Source organism: Nothoprocta perdicaria, unplaced genomic scaffold (genome assembly GCF_003342845.1).
Source record: "Nothoprocta perdicaria isolate Ctin4 unplaced genomic scaffold, notPer1 scaffold_15, whole genome shotgun sequence".
NCBI lineage: Eukaryota > Metazoa > Chordata > Aves > Tinamiformes > Tinamidae > Nothoprocta > Nothoprocta perdicaria.
Window position 1 is genome coordinate 4,112,124 of NW_020454649.1, and position 15,691 is coordinate 4,127,814.

The following is a 15,691-nucleotide window of genomic DNA, read 5'->3' on the forward strand; positions in this document are numbered from 1 at the left end:
GCCGCCCCCGGACGTGCGCGCGGGGCGCCGGCCGTTACGGGCCGTTACGGCGCGGCCGTTGGGGCGGCGCCCCGCGGCGTGCGCGGAGCAGAGGGCGAGGGTGCAGCTGGAGGTGGCGGGGCGAGGACGGGAAAGGAAGGAGGGCGCTCCGTTTGCACGGTATGGTTTTGCCATGCCACAAACGAGCTTGCCAAGGAGAGGCAAGAGACGGAGCCTGGAGGACAGCAGCCAAGGGAATAGACATTTGTACAGAGAACCTCTCCAGTGATAAAAACACACATTAGTGGAGATCCTTCCCTCCCCTCCAAGGTGACCTAAAGAGCAGCAGTTGCAGCTGTCATGGGCCCTGCTTTGCCGAGCACTTGCCATTGAAGCCCTCACAGTGTGTTTTGATAAGGTATCAGCATGGACATGACCAAGGGACGGGTCCATGTTGGGAACGGGTTAGTGAGATGTGAGCAACACACCCAGCAACACGGAACATAAGTATATATATAAATATAGATACATTCCCTGTTTCTCAAACTGGCTATTCCTCCATATGGTATCACAAGGCGACTTAAAGCCGTATTGTAAGCCCTGCTTGAATTCTGCTGCAGATCTGGATGTGGAGAGCCACACTGGTAGTGCGGGGTTAGCATTGCACACCCCTCTTTTCACTGATACTGTAAAACACAGGTTCAGGGTTTTGCGGGCGGCCTTACGTAATTCCTGAGAAGTGCCAGTAAATCAGCCCAGAGTATGTAGCACATACACTGCAGAAAAGTTATTTTAGGAATGTCTTAAGTACCTTCTTCTCATGCTTGTCTTCCCCTGCCAGAAAAGCCACATGATGCAGTAGTAGTTGGGAACCAAAGTATCCGATGGGATAAATGGGTAGAATAGCTCCATCAAGACACGCTTGCTTCCTGGTTACCCGTGTCAGCTCCAGATAGTTAGTTGCAGAGATCAACAAATGTCCACATGCACTTTTCCACACAGAATAAAGACTTGTTGATAAAAGTTTCTCCTTGGACTCTCTGGTCTAAAAATACGAGATGCACAACATTTTTTTCTCACCAGCTCCACCACCCATTCTCTGTTTTTTTCCGGGGCCAAGAACGTAGCCCAACCAGCCGTGTGCCATATTTCTCTGCTTCAGTCTGCTGCCTATCTGCTCTTTCCACACCTGCCTGAAAATGGCAGATCTGCTTGCGGCATCTTTGCAACATGCTCTTTGAGTTAAAGTGCAAACAACCTCTTTGGGGACAGATTTGGGGGTGCTGAGCACTTCCCAACTCCAGCTGACTCAGTGCTGCAGTTCTCTTCTCTTGCAGAGGTGGCCCACAGCTTCCTGCAGTCTTCTCACCACCTTTAATTCCCGCAGAGCCGATGGCAGGTCCCCAATCCTCTGGTGAGGCCCCCGTTCTTGGTGCATTTCACCTTCGTAGGGAGGGAGAGGTGCCTTTTCTAAATCCAAATGCTACTGATATCTGACATCCACTTAATATTGTTTATATTCTCTCCTCTCTCTTGTTAACTTCGGGAAGTCAGGTTGTTGACTTCTTGTTCTTGTTGACTTGGGCTCATGTAAGTGATAAAAGACCTGACTTAAAATATGTCACTGGGAGAGATGCAATGCAGTATTACTAAGAATGCTGGAAAGTGCCCTTCGTTTCTGGCATCCTGGCCTCCCTGGCGGTTGGGAGCAGAGAGGTACCATAACGTGCCCTGCACGAGTGGCAGCTTTGCTCTTTGCTCTGGAGGGACCCTGGAGGCCCTGGTCACCTGCAAGGTGTTTCTGCCTCGCACCATTTTGGAAACCTCAGCCTTGAACGTTTTACGCTTTCTAAAGTAGATTGGCACTTCTCTGGAGGACAAGTTTGCATTCTTTGAACTTGTAGTAAAAAATCATTTGGCTCGAAACCAATTCTAAAACACTGGATTATAATTTTGACCTGAAGCACAGATGACAAAATGATAAATTTGCAAAACTCAGGCATTTTTCAGAGCACATGAATTCAATGGGAGTATTACCATCAACATCAAAGATGCAGAGCAGGATTGAACCTGTAATGTATAGCACTAATGACTACAATCAAATAAACTTATATTGCTTGGGTTTTCTCCTACCTTTTGCCTTGTGTATGTGCACTTTTATGTTTGTGCCAAATGAGTGCAGAGTGGATCTAGAGTGCTGCCATGCTGAATCTGTGGCAGTTACACTAAATTGACAAGAACTGAAATAATGATAGAGGGTGACAAGCCTTGGGGAATGAATCCAGTCCACTTGTTTCCATAAGTCAGTAAAGGAAGTGAGGAACTAAAAACCTTGAAAGATGAGATTATCGACTTGGTGTAGTCTTCAGAAATATTTATACTTCATGTGATCTGCCTGTGCTAACTGGTATCTTTTTACTTGCTTGTGGTGCAGCTCAATTTGATTAAAAACCAGTACGGAGTAGTGTATCTCTATAGAAATTCATATGCCTTCAGTCATGTCTTTATGTATTATTCATATTTATTAGTTACATTTGCTGTGTTTGGAATAGTGCACCATGTTAGCAGGTAATTGTTTCGTTGATTATAGTTACTTCTTGCCGTACTGATTCTCCATGGTGCTATAGCTAGTGACAGCAGAGAATGTAAGGTATGATAATAGCCTCCTATTTAACTCAATTGAATTTCTTTTGTTGGCTAATTTTCATTTGTGTTTACATCATTACTAAATTGCTCAGTTTTACAACCTTAAACTGTGGACATTTGTTCTGGAGAGAAAAAAAAAAAAAAAAAAGAAAAAGCGGACTCATCTTTCTGCATGTGTATTACATTTCAGTAGGATTAGAGTAAAAGGTCAAAATAAAATATGAATGTCAATTTTCATTAGCAGCTGCATCAGAGATGTTTTGTTTCCAAAGTATGAAATGTTGTATGGCCTAAAGATTCACTCAACCCTAGAGTTTGTACCAATGTAGCAGCATTGGTGTCTCCTTAAAAAGAACAATCAAACCAAGAACATTTAAAAGAACAATCACCATCAAAACTGGGGTGTCACTCCATTTTAAATTCCCTTCATAACTTTTTGATTCCCAGGTCATGCCTGGCATGGCTTTGTGTAAGGGCTCCATCTGTCACTGCCTGTTGGGAGGACCCCAGTCGTCAGAAAACTGTGAGGCTCAGGGAGCTCGTGTAAAACCTCCCCGCACCGGACTATGGCATGGAAGGCTTTTTCCTGCAGCTGGAAAGCTGCAGCAGATGCTGAGACGGGATCCTCAGCCCTGCCTGCATCAGCCAAAGGAGCAGGCAGAGATGCAGGGCGCTTACATCAGACTATCTGACTGTGAGTTTCAACTGGAAAACTACAGCATCCAAATCCAGCCCAAGAGGAAGATGAGATGGACACCGAACATTTATTTCCAAACTACACTACAAACAGAATCTGCCAGGCACGAGCCTGTCTCTTGTGCACATGTATCATGTACGGCTGCTGACTGCAACATGTCCTGAAAAGGCCTGGGAGTTTCCTAGGGAATATTCTGATAAGAGGGCAGGATCTGGAAAAGGGGAATGGCACATTTTTACTTGAGGCATGCAGTAAAGCTGCCCTCCCCTTCCCACCTTATCTCTTCTCTTTAAAATCGACAGTTAGAGCACATTTTGACCACAAGCAAATATTTCTGCAAATCACATACTTGGCTTCAAACACAGGCTGGGGCTGAAGCTGCTTACGGAAGCTGAAGCTCAACAAAATGTTAAGAGTAGAAATGGGAGAAGGTGCTCAAGAAATACAGAGTGTATTTTCTATTTCTGGAATGATCCAGGGATGTAACACTGATGGAAATGAGGCTAGATGGCAAGTAATTTAGAGACCAGTTCAGGAAAAGACTTAAACTCATGCTTAAATTTAAATAAGTACACTGGAATTACTCATATGCTTAAAAGATAAATATATATTTAAATACATTGCTGAACTGCAGCCTAAGGGTACAGTTTAAAGCTAACCTAAGCCAGATACTAACTGTTGCTGAAAGTAGTTAGTCACCTTCTCGTAAACATCCCCAAAGTTGCTCACTGTGGGCTCAAACAAAAGCACGTGGTATCCCTTGAGACTAAGTTCTACATCCTCAACACCTCCATAATGTATTCACCTTCTCATAAAAATGCAAACACAAAGTCTCAGTTGATAGTAAAGATCAATGAAGATACACCGAAGTATGACTGACTAGAATGCCTTTTTTCTTTTGCTTATGGGCTCCTTCACAACAATAACAGAGAGTACGGGAAGAGAACAAGTGTGTCACCGGAATCCAGCTGGCTACAAAGCGAGCAAGAGGAGGGGACTTTGAGATGCTCATACTCATCCTTAAGGGTGGGACAGAGAGGCTGGAGGTGTCTCAGCACCTCAGGTGGTGAACACTCAGCCTCACTGCAAGCAGATACAAAAAGATCAGGAATTTGCCACTTCTGTTTGGCCACAGTCAAAATCTATTAAGTTTTTAATACAGCAGAAAGGCTCCTGAAAAAGGCACTGTCTTCTGGAAGACTGATTTATTTCTGGAATAAAAAACATAGAGATTAAAGGCTATTCAGAGAGTGTGACATGAAGACAGGTGATGCCTTGGGAAGGTTAAAGAGTCCTGAAGGTTGTGGCGCTCGGAGAGAAGGTGCGTGCAGAACCATCTGCTTTGTTTTTTGAGAGCACTGCTGGTAAATCTTGGTGTCTCCATGCAGACATTTAGAGGCAACAGAGGTGTGAGGAAGCCGGAGGTTCTCAGGTATCTTTCATGTGAGGAAGGAGAAAGTATTTCTGCCGTGTTCTCTTGTGCTACAATCAGGTGCTTGGCTGGCTGGCTTTGACAGTTTGGTGATAAGGCTGTGCAAAGATGTATCATATTTTTAATCATTTTTTTTCCATTAGTTTTAATATATCGTGCCCATTAGATTATAATCACTCAGCACAAATCCAGGCTTCGATACGCGCTCCTGCTTCCCCACGCTCCTCCATGCGCTCAGCTCTGCTGCCTTTGGGCTGGCTGCACAGTCCTGAAGGCTTTTGCTTTTTCTTTCTTTTTGGAGGGGGGGTACTGTAATTAGACTGACTGGAGCAACTAGGCCAAGGAACATCAAGCAGTAAAATAACGTCTTGATGACATATTTGAACTCTTGTAGACCATGGGTTATCTGATCTGCAAGGTCACTGCTATTCTCTGGGAAAGTTTAAAAGAATCTGCTCCTGTTACAAGCTTAAAGGGCCCCTCCTCACAATTTTCGGATGCAAATTCAGTTTGTCTTTAAGTAGGTGAGTGTTTCTGAGCCTTCACTGACCGGGATTTTTTTTCATTTCTTTGCATTTAACTGTTCATCAAGGGTAAACAGAGTTGGTTTAATGAACAGAAGGAAAAAGTGACTCTAAAACAGCTCCTGCTACCAAAACCAAATGAAATGTATGAAGGAAAGTCATAACGTAGAAATAAGAAACTTAAAAAGAACTTTCAAATTCCATTTAATAATTTAAGCTGTCATCAGTATCAGAAATAAGGAATTATATTTCAGACATGACTTATACCAGGCATGTCTTGAAAAGAAAAAGAGAAAGACAAATTGATAATACTTGAAGAATCTGTCTTTGGGAATAAAAGCGTGCAAGATTAGCACGGTATCCATTAGGATACTGGGAAGCCAAGTATCTTTTCCACTGTTCGTTTTGTAAGAGAAAGAAAAGTGGCCCTTGATCTTTAGCAATTCTAACAGATGGGCTTGGGGGATCAGTAGGAAAATAACATCACTAAGGATTTTGTCTTTCTGTATTTATGAAAAGTCAAGCTGTGCCATGCTCAGAATGTTTGAAGCTATTCTCTTACAAAAAAATGGTATTAGTATGATTAGGTTAACAGTATTCTTCTGTAATACACATCATAAGGTCCTGTCAGAATGAAATCTAATGCTAAAAACATGGAATAATAACTTTCACAGACCATTAAGGTTTAAGGCCACGGCGTGGGAGTTTATGACAGAGGGACCCTGAAATGCTGTTCACTCTGACATCAGCACACGCTCGAAGTCAGAGCTGTTCCCTCCCAGCCCCAGCCCAGGCTTTACTTGCTCCGCAGTATGAGGTAAGGTCTTGCTCTGACTTTATGTTCGTACACAGCCTGGCTTAGCTTTGCTCCGGGGCTGTTACAATGAAGGGAGGAATCCGAGAGGAGAGGATTGAGGAAGCTATTCTTCCCTTTCACAGGAACCTGAATATAGGAACTCTTGGCCACTTTATCCTTGTTGGCGGTGTTTATCCCGCTCCCCTCTTTAATAACCCCTCCATTTCCCTGCCTTTACAGTACGTGCATTTTTGGGCGTAGTGAGGTATGAGTTGCCTGCACCAGGCTCTTTCATGCTGCTCTGTGCACTATTGGGAGCAGGGATCATTCATGCCCTCCCCTCAGGGATTACAAGTTTAATGTCCTTAATGAACATGTAGTTTATCCACACAAAGTAATGCACTACATGTACCATTAACATTTATTATCACCCAGGAGGTGCATGGATTCAAATCCAGTTATCTGACTATGTGGAGGTATCTGTACTTTAAGGTAGAATCCTGGTATTTTGCAATTATCTAAGACTGATTTTACTTCCATGTAATCCCACAGACTCGAGTGAAGCCATTTCAGGCTTCCATTTGGGGAGCGGGGAAAGATTCTGTCTCTCTGTGCGCACTCGATGGAGTTGATTTGATAGCAAAATGTGAGCTGGGCTCTTTGGCAGGAAATTTGATCGTTCTCTATTGATAAAAAGTTTATGATTAATCACCAGTTTGATGGCATTACCCTTTAATGAAGTTTGTAAGTGCCAAAGAATGGGGACTTTGGCTTTTTTATTTTCTCTTTTTTTTATTTTTTTATTTCTTATCTCCTGTTTATGGCTCTCCTGGTGTGACGTTTGTAAATACTTGACCTGCTCAGGTCCATAATATAAACTTTGTATTGAATATGAAAGCTCCTGCATTGATTTCCACTCGCTGCAACTGTTCGCATTCCCCTAAAGAAGATTTCAGGTTATCTTCTTCCTAGATAGTGCTTCCACAGTTGTAACTATTTTAATTAAAAAAAAGGTATGTAATAAGATGGGTTGGGTTCACTTCCATAGCATAGTTAGGCCATTTTAAGTCCTTTGCTTTACTACCATTCCGAAGGCTTCCCCTGGATCAGGCCGCATGCTTTGATGCTAAGCAGCTCTTTTGGTAACTGTGGTGTAGTGCTGCAATCCTGGGAGCTCTCTCCCATTCCCATAGTGCCGTGAGCGCAAGGGGAAACAATCTTGACAAGAAGCCCAGCTGGCCCCTGCACGCACGGCTCCTGCATGGAGAAGTGACAATTCAAGTGCAATGTGTGGAATTTGCAAGTGCAGCTTCCCTTGTTCCTAGCCCACCCTCTGTGCTATAAAAATATTTTTTAACTAGTGGTTGTTATCCTTGCAGCAGAAATGTAACAGCAACAAAGTATTATTTGAAATATCAACAAGCGAGGAGAAGGCCAGGGAGTGTTGCCTCAGGAGGGCTGTCCCACAAACCTGTGAGAAATCCCAGCTCTTTTTGTCCTGAGGAGGATTTGGCAGCCGGGGTCAGTCAGGAACAGCCGGGTGGCTGGGTGATGCACACCCGAACTCCTCGGGCTGAGGAGGTCACCACCACCACACCTCGCACAACTGGGCTTCTGCCAGGAGCCTGTGTATAAAAGATGCAAAGAGAGGCACCTCTTCCTCTCGTGGCCGCTCTGCATTTTCAGGAAAAGAGCCCCGCTGAGATGCTCCAGTGAAAAGGGCAGGGATCTGCCTTCAGGAGAGACCTCAGTGCTCCTCACCCCAGCAAGCGCACGCATTATCTTCCAGCTTGAGGAGAAGCCTTGTGAGGGGCAGGAACTTCGAGCCCCTCTCCAGGGGTCCTGGCTGTGCGACACGGGGCCAGGGCATCCAGCCGTCGCCCGGCCACGCGGTGCCCTCGTGGCTGCCTCTCTGCCCTGCGAGTTGAGGCGCTTCCGTTTCTGTCCCTGCTCAAAGGACTGTCAGCCCAAAAATGTTCTTGAACTACCCGAGTCCTACCCTGGATCCAACCCCTAGTAACTTCGGTGCTGCCACACTGAGTGCTCAGAAACCCATCCAAAACTCCAGGTGTTTGCCGCTTGCAGAAGTCATTCATCATGCAGCAAGTATCAGCTGAAAACCTGAACCGACCGAGTCCTTCACTGGAATCAGTCTGAAGATAAGGAAGACAGAAAACTACCATGCCAGATGTTGACTTCAATTCATGCCAAGTAGCAAGCCCATTAGGCATCTCAATTCACCCTCCGGAAAACTCACTTTTTATGATTTATCTTTTGTGCTACAAACTGCAGGCAAGGGCTGGAAAGGGGTAAGGAACAGGCCACAGGTCTGTTACACCTGTTTGTGCTGTCAAGATCAGCATCTTATCATTTCTCACTGCCTGTTTCAGACAGTGCTGTCCAACCTCCAGGGGCTCAGTCCAATGAAGCTACTTGTACATGCCAGTAAGACACATGTACTTTGTGCTCCAGCGTATCTCTTCTTGCTAGGAAAGCCAGATCCGTTCTGACTAGGAGCATTAACATCATTAACTTTCCCTTCTTATCCACGAACCTACCTCTTCTTTAGAAACCCTGTCTGCTCCCCTCACTTCTGAGCCGCCTGAGCCTGAGACACTCTCTGTCCTGGCTTCACTTACGGCACTTATCTCATCCCTTTGGCTCAGCTAAGAGACAGAGAGAGATGCAACTGCATACAGGTATGCAATTTTGGACTAGCTTAAATAATATCTGATGTTATAAAAATAACAGTGTCTGGTAGTACAATAATACCCGATGCTATAGACGAAAAAAATAAGCTATTGTCTCAAAATGTACCAGCAGTATTGTGCAGTGTTACGTATTTGAAACAGAGACTCTTTCTCGCTCATTTTCATCCCATCCTGTGAGCCTTGACTCGCCCATGGGTTCCGTTGGACAGACAGGGATCACCTGCATGAGAAGTGTGCTGTGAGCTGCAGCTCGGGCTGCCACGCGGCCCATGTGCTACCAGGTGGAATGGGGTTATGAGCACAGCACCGAGTAGCAGCCTCAGTTAAATATCTTTGCAAGGGTTTCCCACAATACTCAGCAACCTTTTTAATATATTATGATTAAACAATAGACTCTGCAAGAATTTCTTGCTATTAGGAGAAATACAACAGATGACCTAAAGCACGAACAGAATGACGAGTAACTGTGGTCATGCATTTCCTAAAAACAGCTTTCTAGGCTTCAAATATTGCAAATTCATTGCTGATACTTTTATTTAGTTCCTTTCAGCAGAATGCTGCAGTCGCTTTTAGGAAAAGCAGTAGAGATCTTGATTATTAAGTCTTGTTTTACGTATGATGCAGCTTTGCAAAGCCACAGTTTTTTTCTCAGTGTGCACAGAAAAAAATCACTTATCTCTCTGAGATTCTTAGAAAAAGACTTGATAATCAAGTGACTGCTGTGAGATCTTCTATATGGGTTTGTAAAGACTTCAGTGAAATAGGACAATTGACTATGCCTTACCTGATATTCCAAAACCTTCAGCATTAAGCTCATACAGGGAAAGCAAGCCCACTGCACCTTTCACCTCCTTTTCTGTTGTGCAACTTTGCTTCTTTAGTATTTAGCAGAGTTCTGCAATGGGTAATGGGCCTGCTAACATGCAAGTTAGAAAGTTTCTCTCTCTGTTATCAAGATCAATGGTTTCCTCTCTTTCCTAATTGCAAAGCACTTTCTTTATCATGAAAATGGTAGCTTTCCCAAAATAGCCTTTCCAAAGGCTAAGCAAGTGCTAAGCAAAAATAAAAACAAGGTGACGGGAAGTGCAATAAAATAAATAACTCAAATGTAAAGCCATTCCAAAGCCTGAATTCCTCCAGGAGCAGAACTCTGGAGGCCCTGAGCACTTCAGAGACCTGCCTGTAGTGATAAAGCCCAGCATTCCTGTCGTGATTGAGGTGCAAAAGCATCCTACAAGGCTACTTAGGATGGCCTCTAGTCATCCTTCCCTCTTGGGCTACACTGTGGCAAAGTCCAAAGATGATTCAACCAAGTATGAAGCCACAAAACTTCAGTCAGAGAGACGAAGGAAGGAAGCGCTGGCAGATGAAAATGACAGACAGCAAGGGCCTATCTTAGATGAGATACCTGCTTACTGGAAGGCTGTTAAATGGTGCTCGTCCCTTGTTTCATTCCTCAGACACTACACATTATGCCGTCGAGACCTGATGCACACACCGTCAGCAGTGGTGTAATACTGACAGATAAATACGGCTATTGTATTCAGATATGTCCGCTTTACAAAGCAAAGAACATACATTGTAACGAGATACACCTAACGCTAGCATGACATTGACTGCAATGTAATCATTGTCTTGGATGAACTGAGAACACAAACAAAAATAGATTAGCTAACAACTAAATTGTATTTATCTTGCTTGACAGGGCTAGTTCAATAGTGAGTCATGTTCTGATCTAATATCGCTGCCATCTCTAGGGTTCTGGTAATTGTTACTGCTGAGAGCAAATGTTCAAACCGTCTGAAGAAGCAAAGCAGCATCGGCCCCGTGTGCCGGCCCTCCCGCAGATGCGACACCCCGATTAGCCGCAAACCTGCCCGAGCCACCAAAGCGGGCGCTCGGCCACCCAAGGCCACTGCAGGTCCCACAGCGCTCCTCTCCTCTGCACGAGCAGAGCTATTTATGGAGGCAGGATTGCACCTGGCTTGCCAGGGAGCCTCAGCCTAAGCCCGGCCTGCATCCGTCCCACCCCGTGACCCAGGTGAGAGCAGCAGAGAAGCCCCCATTTAGCTCTGCTGGCCCCAGTGGGACCTTCCCTGGTCACTGAGGGAAAGCTGGTACCTTGGGCTGCAGCTCCCCGGCTGCCTCCCAGGCAGGCAGCACACGCACGGATGGCAGCAAGCGCAGCGCGTCCCGCGCTCCGGGCAGGCCGGCAGCCCAGGTATTTACCCAGGGGCCTGGGTGGGTTTCGCAGGCCGCAGGCGCTCCCCGCTGCAGCCAGCGCCACGGAGCCTGCGCCCGGGGCTCGTCTTGGCGAGTGCTTCCACCCTGCAGGACCCGCTCGTGCTCACCTGTGTGCACGAGCAGAAAGCTCTGTCTCTAAGCAGGTGTCCTTTAAGGATTATAAAAGCCTCCTGAATTTATAATGGAGAGTAATTACCTCTTTTTTTTTTGAAAATAGTAGTCAACTTAATTTTAAATAACGAAACTCTGCGCTGAGGTCAATCGAGTTCCAGGTGGAAACGTGCTACAGGAGACAAATATTCAAAGCAAGAATGGGCATGAATGTGATTGGGCTTGATTCTGATCAAGTTTACATTTGTTTGAATGCCCAGCCCAAAGCCTGTGAAAGTCCTTTGACTGACGGAATAAATCAGCTGAAGTCAATGGGATTATACTACTGCCAGCCCAGTATGGGTGAGATCAAAACCCAGATCATTATCTTTTTGTGGTTTTCCTTTTTACATATTGACAGGGAGTCAGTGTGAAGGGCCACCAATTGTTTTGTAAAACACCCTTCCTATTCGGTGGGAATCTGCCTGCATGTGGACTGCCAGCGGGACATGGCCCGTAAGACTCCGGGGAGACTGAGGCTTCCTACCTCTAGATGAGCACTGCATCTGCGTGCTTTTGCTGCCAGGGGTAATCAGACAGTTAATAGCTTTTGCATGCAGAGCCAATTGACTGTGTGCGACGTGAGAGCTTAGCCAGGCCTGAAAATATAAAAATGAAAGAATAAGTTAAACCACCACATTCCTCGGGGAAATGTAAACGGATGACAGTTATCGCTTACCCACCTTGGTCGCTTGTTCTTTCATCAAAATCAATTACTTAATTTTTCTTTTTGTGCATGATGGTGCCTTCATGAAAAACAAGTCTATGGAAATACTGAATACCAGTAAGTCAGAAGAAGTGAAGGATGCAAAACTTCAGTTTTCCCATGGCCTGAAAATGACTCCCTCCCTGGCTTAGGGCAGCCACAGGTATGCTGTTAATTTTTGGTCCTCTTGCCAGAAGGCTATAAAATGTCTTTTCATCTTATGTTACATAAGTATCCAGCAAATAAGAAGACTGTTATTACAAAGGCAACCACACTGAAAAAAAGGTTTCATTTACTCTGAAAATCTCCATTAAAGACTTCTGATGTCTCTATGTAACTTCTAGGTTGCTGAGTGCTGTGGAGGGGAAAATTCATTGAATTCTTTTAAAAAGAAAAAGTAACGTCGATGCAACACCAAGCTGGGATGCTGCTAGGAAGAACATGATTCCTCTTCAGTTAAATCCTGTGGTGATTTATTCTCAGAGATGGGTTTATATTTTCTTTGAGCATAACAGACAGCATTCTGCAAAAAAGGTGCTAGTACTTAGCACCCTCTGACAATTAAACACTTTGGTGATCCTTCTGAACTAAACAGAAAAAAATCCAAATATATGTCAGGATTGAAAATTGTGAGGTGCTAAGTACATCTTAAGATGTGAAAACACTGAGGCTGAGGATGCTTAGGACTTGAGAGAAAGCATTTGGCAGCCACAGGAAGGGTCTTTAAATTCCTTATGTTCCTGGTAATCAAATGAATAACTCTGCCTGTTTTCCTGAGTGTTGAATCAACTGCTTCCCAGTTTCACATCATTTTCTCCAGGAAAAAAAGCTTCACTAAAATAAAGAGAATGTAGCAGTGAGGTAAGGCTGCTACAGTGTATGCCTCTGTGAAGGCATACGTTCAACACACATTCTTTGTGTGTTCTAATTCTAATTAAGGTGTTCTTCCTGTAGTTGTTAAGTTATATCCTCTTATATCTTCATAGACAGATAGGAATCAGGTGTATTTAAAATATGCTCAAAGTCAATTAGCTTCTAGGCAGTGAGGAATCCTCACCCGCTCATTTCACAGGGGAAAAAAAATAGAAACCATTTTCTGGACCAATACTTTTACAAACAGTAGACTTAGAAACTGCACACTCATCAATGAATATAAACTAATTTATACTAAACTACAATTCGGGCCAATATCCTGATTGAAGTTATTCTAATTAGCTAATAAACAAACATGCTCAATTAATTATTTTTGTAATACCATTGTGCCTAGAGGCCATATTTGAAATTGAGAGCCATCCATACCATGCACTGTACATAAAGCCAGTAAGATCCAGCCTTGAACAGCTTGCTAGAGAAAAGAACCACAGAACTGAAGGCAGAACTTGTGCTTTATCTCCATGTTTATCTAGGTACAGGTGGAAAGAAATTGAATTTTTCTGCCCAACATTGTATCTGGCTTGACTAAGAAGTGAATAGACAGCAACAGCATTCATTTCACAAGTGAACCCATCCTTTCTCTAGTTCCAACTCCTTTTCTGCCAAAAGGCTTTTCTTGCAGATGCTTCTACGCTCCTGTTTCTTTACATTACATCTGCTCTTTCCAGAGCTTGCGTAGTAACTACTGTGCATAGTAACTAGAGGTTTTGATATCTCCTGGCTATCAGTGATCTTGTGTCCCATCCATCTTACCAGTATGAAACACATACTGCACGTGTGCCCTGTAATCATGAACGATGCTTCATCTGCAAAGATTCAGAACATGGACACACAAACCAATGGGCAAGTTCCTGTTGGCTACTTTCAATTGGCTGAAGAGCTCATGCAACTTCTTTTTCAGTTCTAGAGCCAAGGTCTGCCTCCTCTGTGGACATTTGGCTATATTTGAGCTATACAGAAATAACTTTAAAAATCTAATTACAAGGGAAGCAAATTGTGCCTTGTAAATCCAGAAAGAGTGCATTCTTATGGGTCAGACTAATGGACAATTATAGCCTTATCTCTTGGAAAGAAATCTCAAAAACTTATTTTCCTAGCAAATACCTCAGCTGCAATAACTGAGCTACTTTTGTCACCATGAGACTTTCTGATTATTTTCTACTGAATTATGCACATTTAGAATACAATATCATCAGAGCAGAAACTGGCCTATTGGCTCCTTCCATCTCCTGAAAATTATATGCTTGCATAGAAATATAAAGTGGCCAGTGTGTGGTGACTCTGCTTCGATTTTCAAGAGATTTTCTCCTGTAGCAGCAACTTCAAGTGTTACAGATCTAAACCCAAGATACTCCTTTGACTTTTCTCTCCTTGCTTTTTTCAGGTCTTGATCCTTTCAAAATCGATGCAAAAAAAGCTACTGGTCTACATTATCTTGAATTCCATCCTATATCACAAGAGGATCAGTGCAGTGATCTAACTTGTGGATAGCTCTCAAAGCATCTTCCCCCTTTCTCTGCAGACAAGACTTGGTAAGGAAGTGCAAAATCATGTGAGACAGGACCAGAACTGTTGAAACACCTTTACCAAACAGCTTCAAATTTATGTTCCAGGCCACGAATTGGTAGCTTCATTCTGTAGCCAGTCGATTATACTTGTGGATTTGAGAAAGTTTTAAAATGTGGCTTTAAATAAATAGTCCGTTCTTATAATCTTAATCATGGAGTTATTCATAATGATTCAGTAACAAAAATTTACTTTTCCACCTGGAACTCCAACAAGGCAACATTTGTGCCATCTTCCTGGCCATAGAGTTATTTTCTGCTTCTTTGCCAGACTGAAAGTTCTAGGAAAGGCCTAGCTGACAAATTACAGAAGAGTGTATAAAGCAGCACCTTCTCCCAGACAGTCACATGGCTGAAACAAAATCTTGCTTTAAAGACCAGGGAGTATAATTCACATGCATGCTTATTTTGTAGCTCTACAATATTTATTTACCTGAAACCCTGCAGCTTTAAGAATCATATTGTAAGCTGGAGAAAAAGCCTAGCAGCATAATAGATGGCCGAGACATCTCCCTTTTTGAAGTCTCCTGGCTGAAAGCTTGAAAAAAAGAGTCCTCTGTGTTTGATGAATGCAAGAACCAGGTTTAAAAGCATGGAAAGAGCCTTTAGAAACACAAGTGAGGTTTTGATCCCTGGCCCCAGTGTCATCCATCTTGGAAAGCTTTCTGTTTTTATTATCTTAAACAGGTCAGCAGCAGTGAGATGGGAAACCGTAGATTTCAAAACAGACGTCTCCACAGCGCTTCAGCATAAACATGGTGTGATTTCAAGTGGAAATTCAATATTGGTGCTGGATCTTTCGCAGATTACCCAGCCTGCTGCCAGTGGGAGCCCCGGGCTGCCCAGACAGGGCAGCCCAGAGCAGCCGGGCCTAGCTGGGCCGCTGCTCTCCAGGTCCAGCCCTGGGGCTCCTGACACCGCCGTGTCTCCCAGCACCTCTCTGTGGGAGGCATTGCCGTGTGTCCCAGCACCTCTCCCTGCTGGATGGCCCCACACAGCCCCATAGTGACACAACACCCCATGGTCCACGAATCCAGACTGCAGCTGCGCAGAGAAACCCGCAGCACCCAGCTCCTGTGGCACCCACTTGTCTTTCCACCCAAGGCAGAGAATTGAGCTTCTATATATTATAGAATAAATATAGAATATATAATTCTATATATTCAGAGGACTGCTTGATCACTAAGGCCAAAGCAATGTATGAAATATGTTTTCCATTTTCATCTACAGGTCAGATCAATGGAAATTCTACAACTTACTTCAATCGGTATATTTAGGGCTGGTATGAACAGGAACACTGTAGCTCTT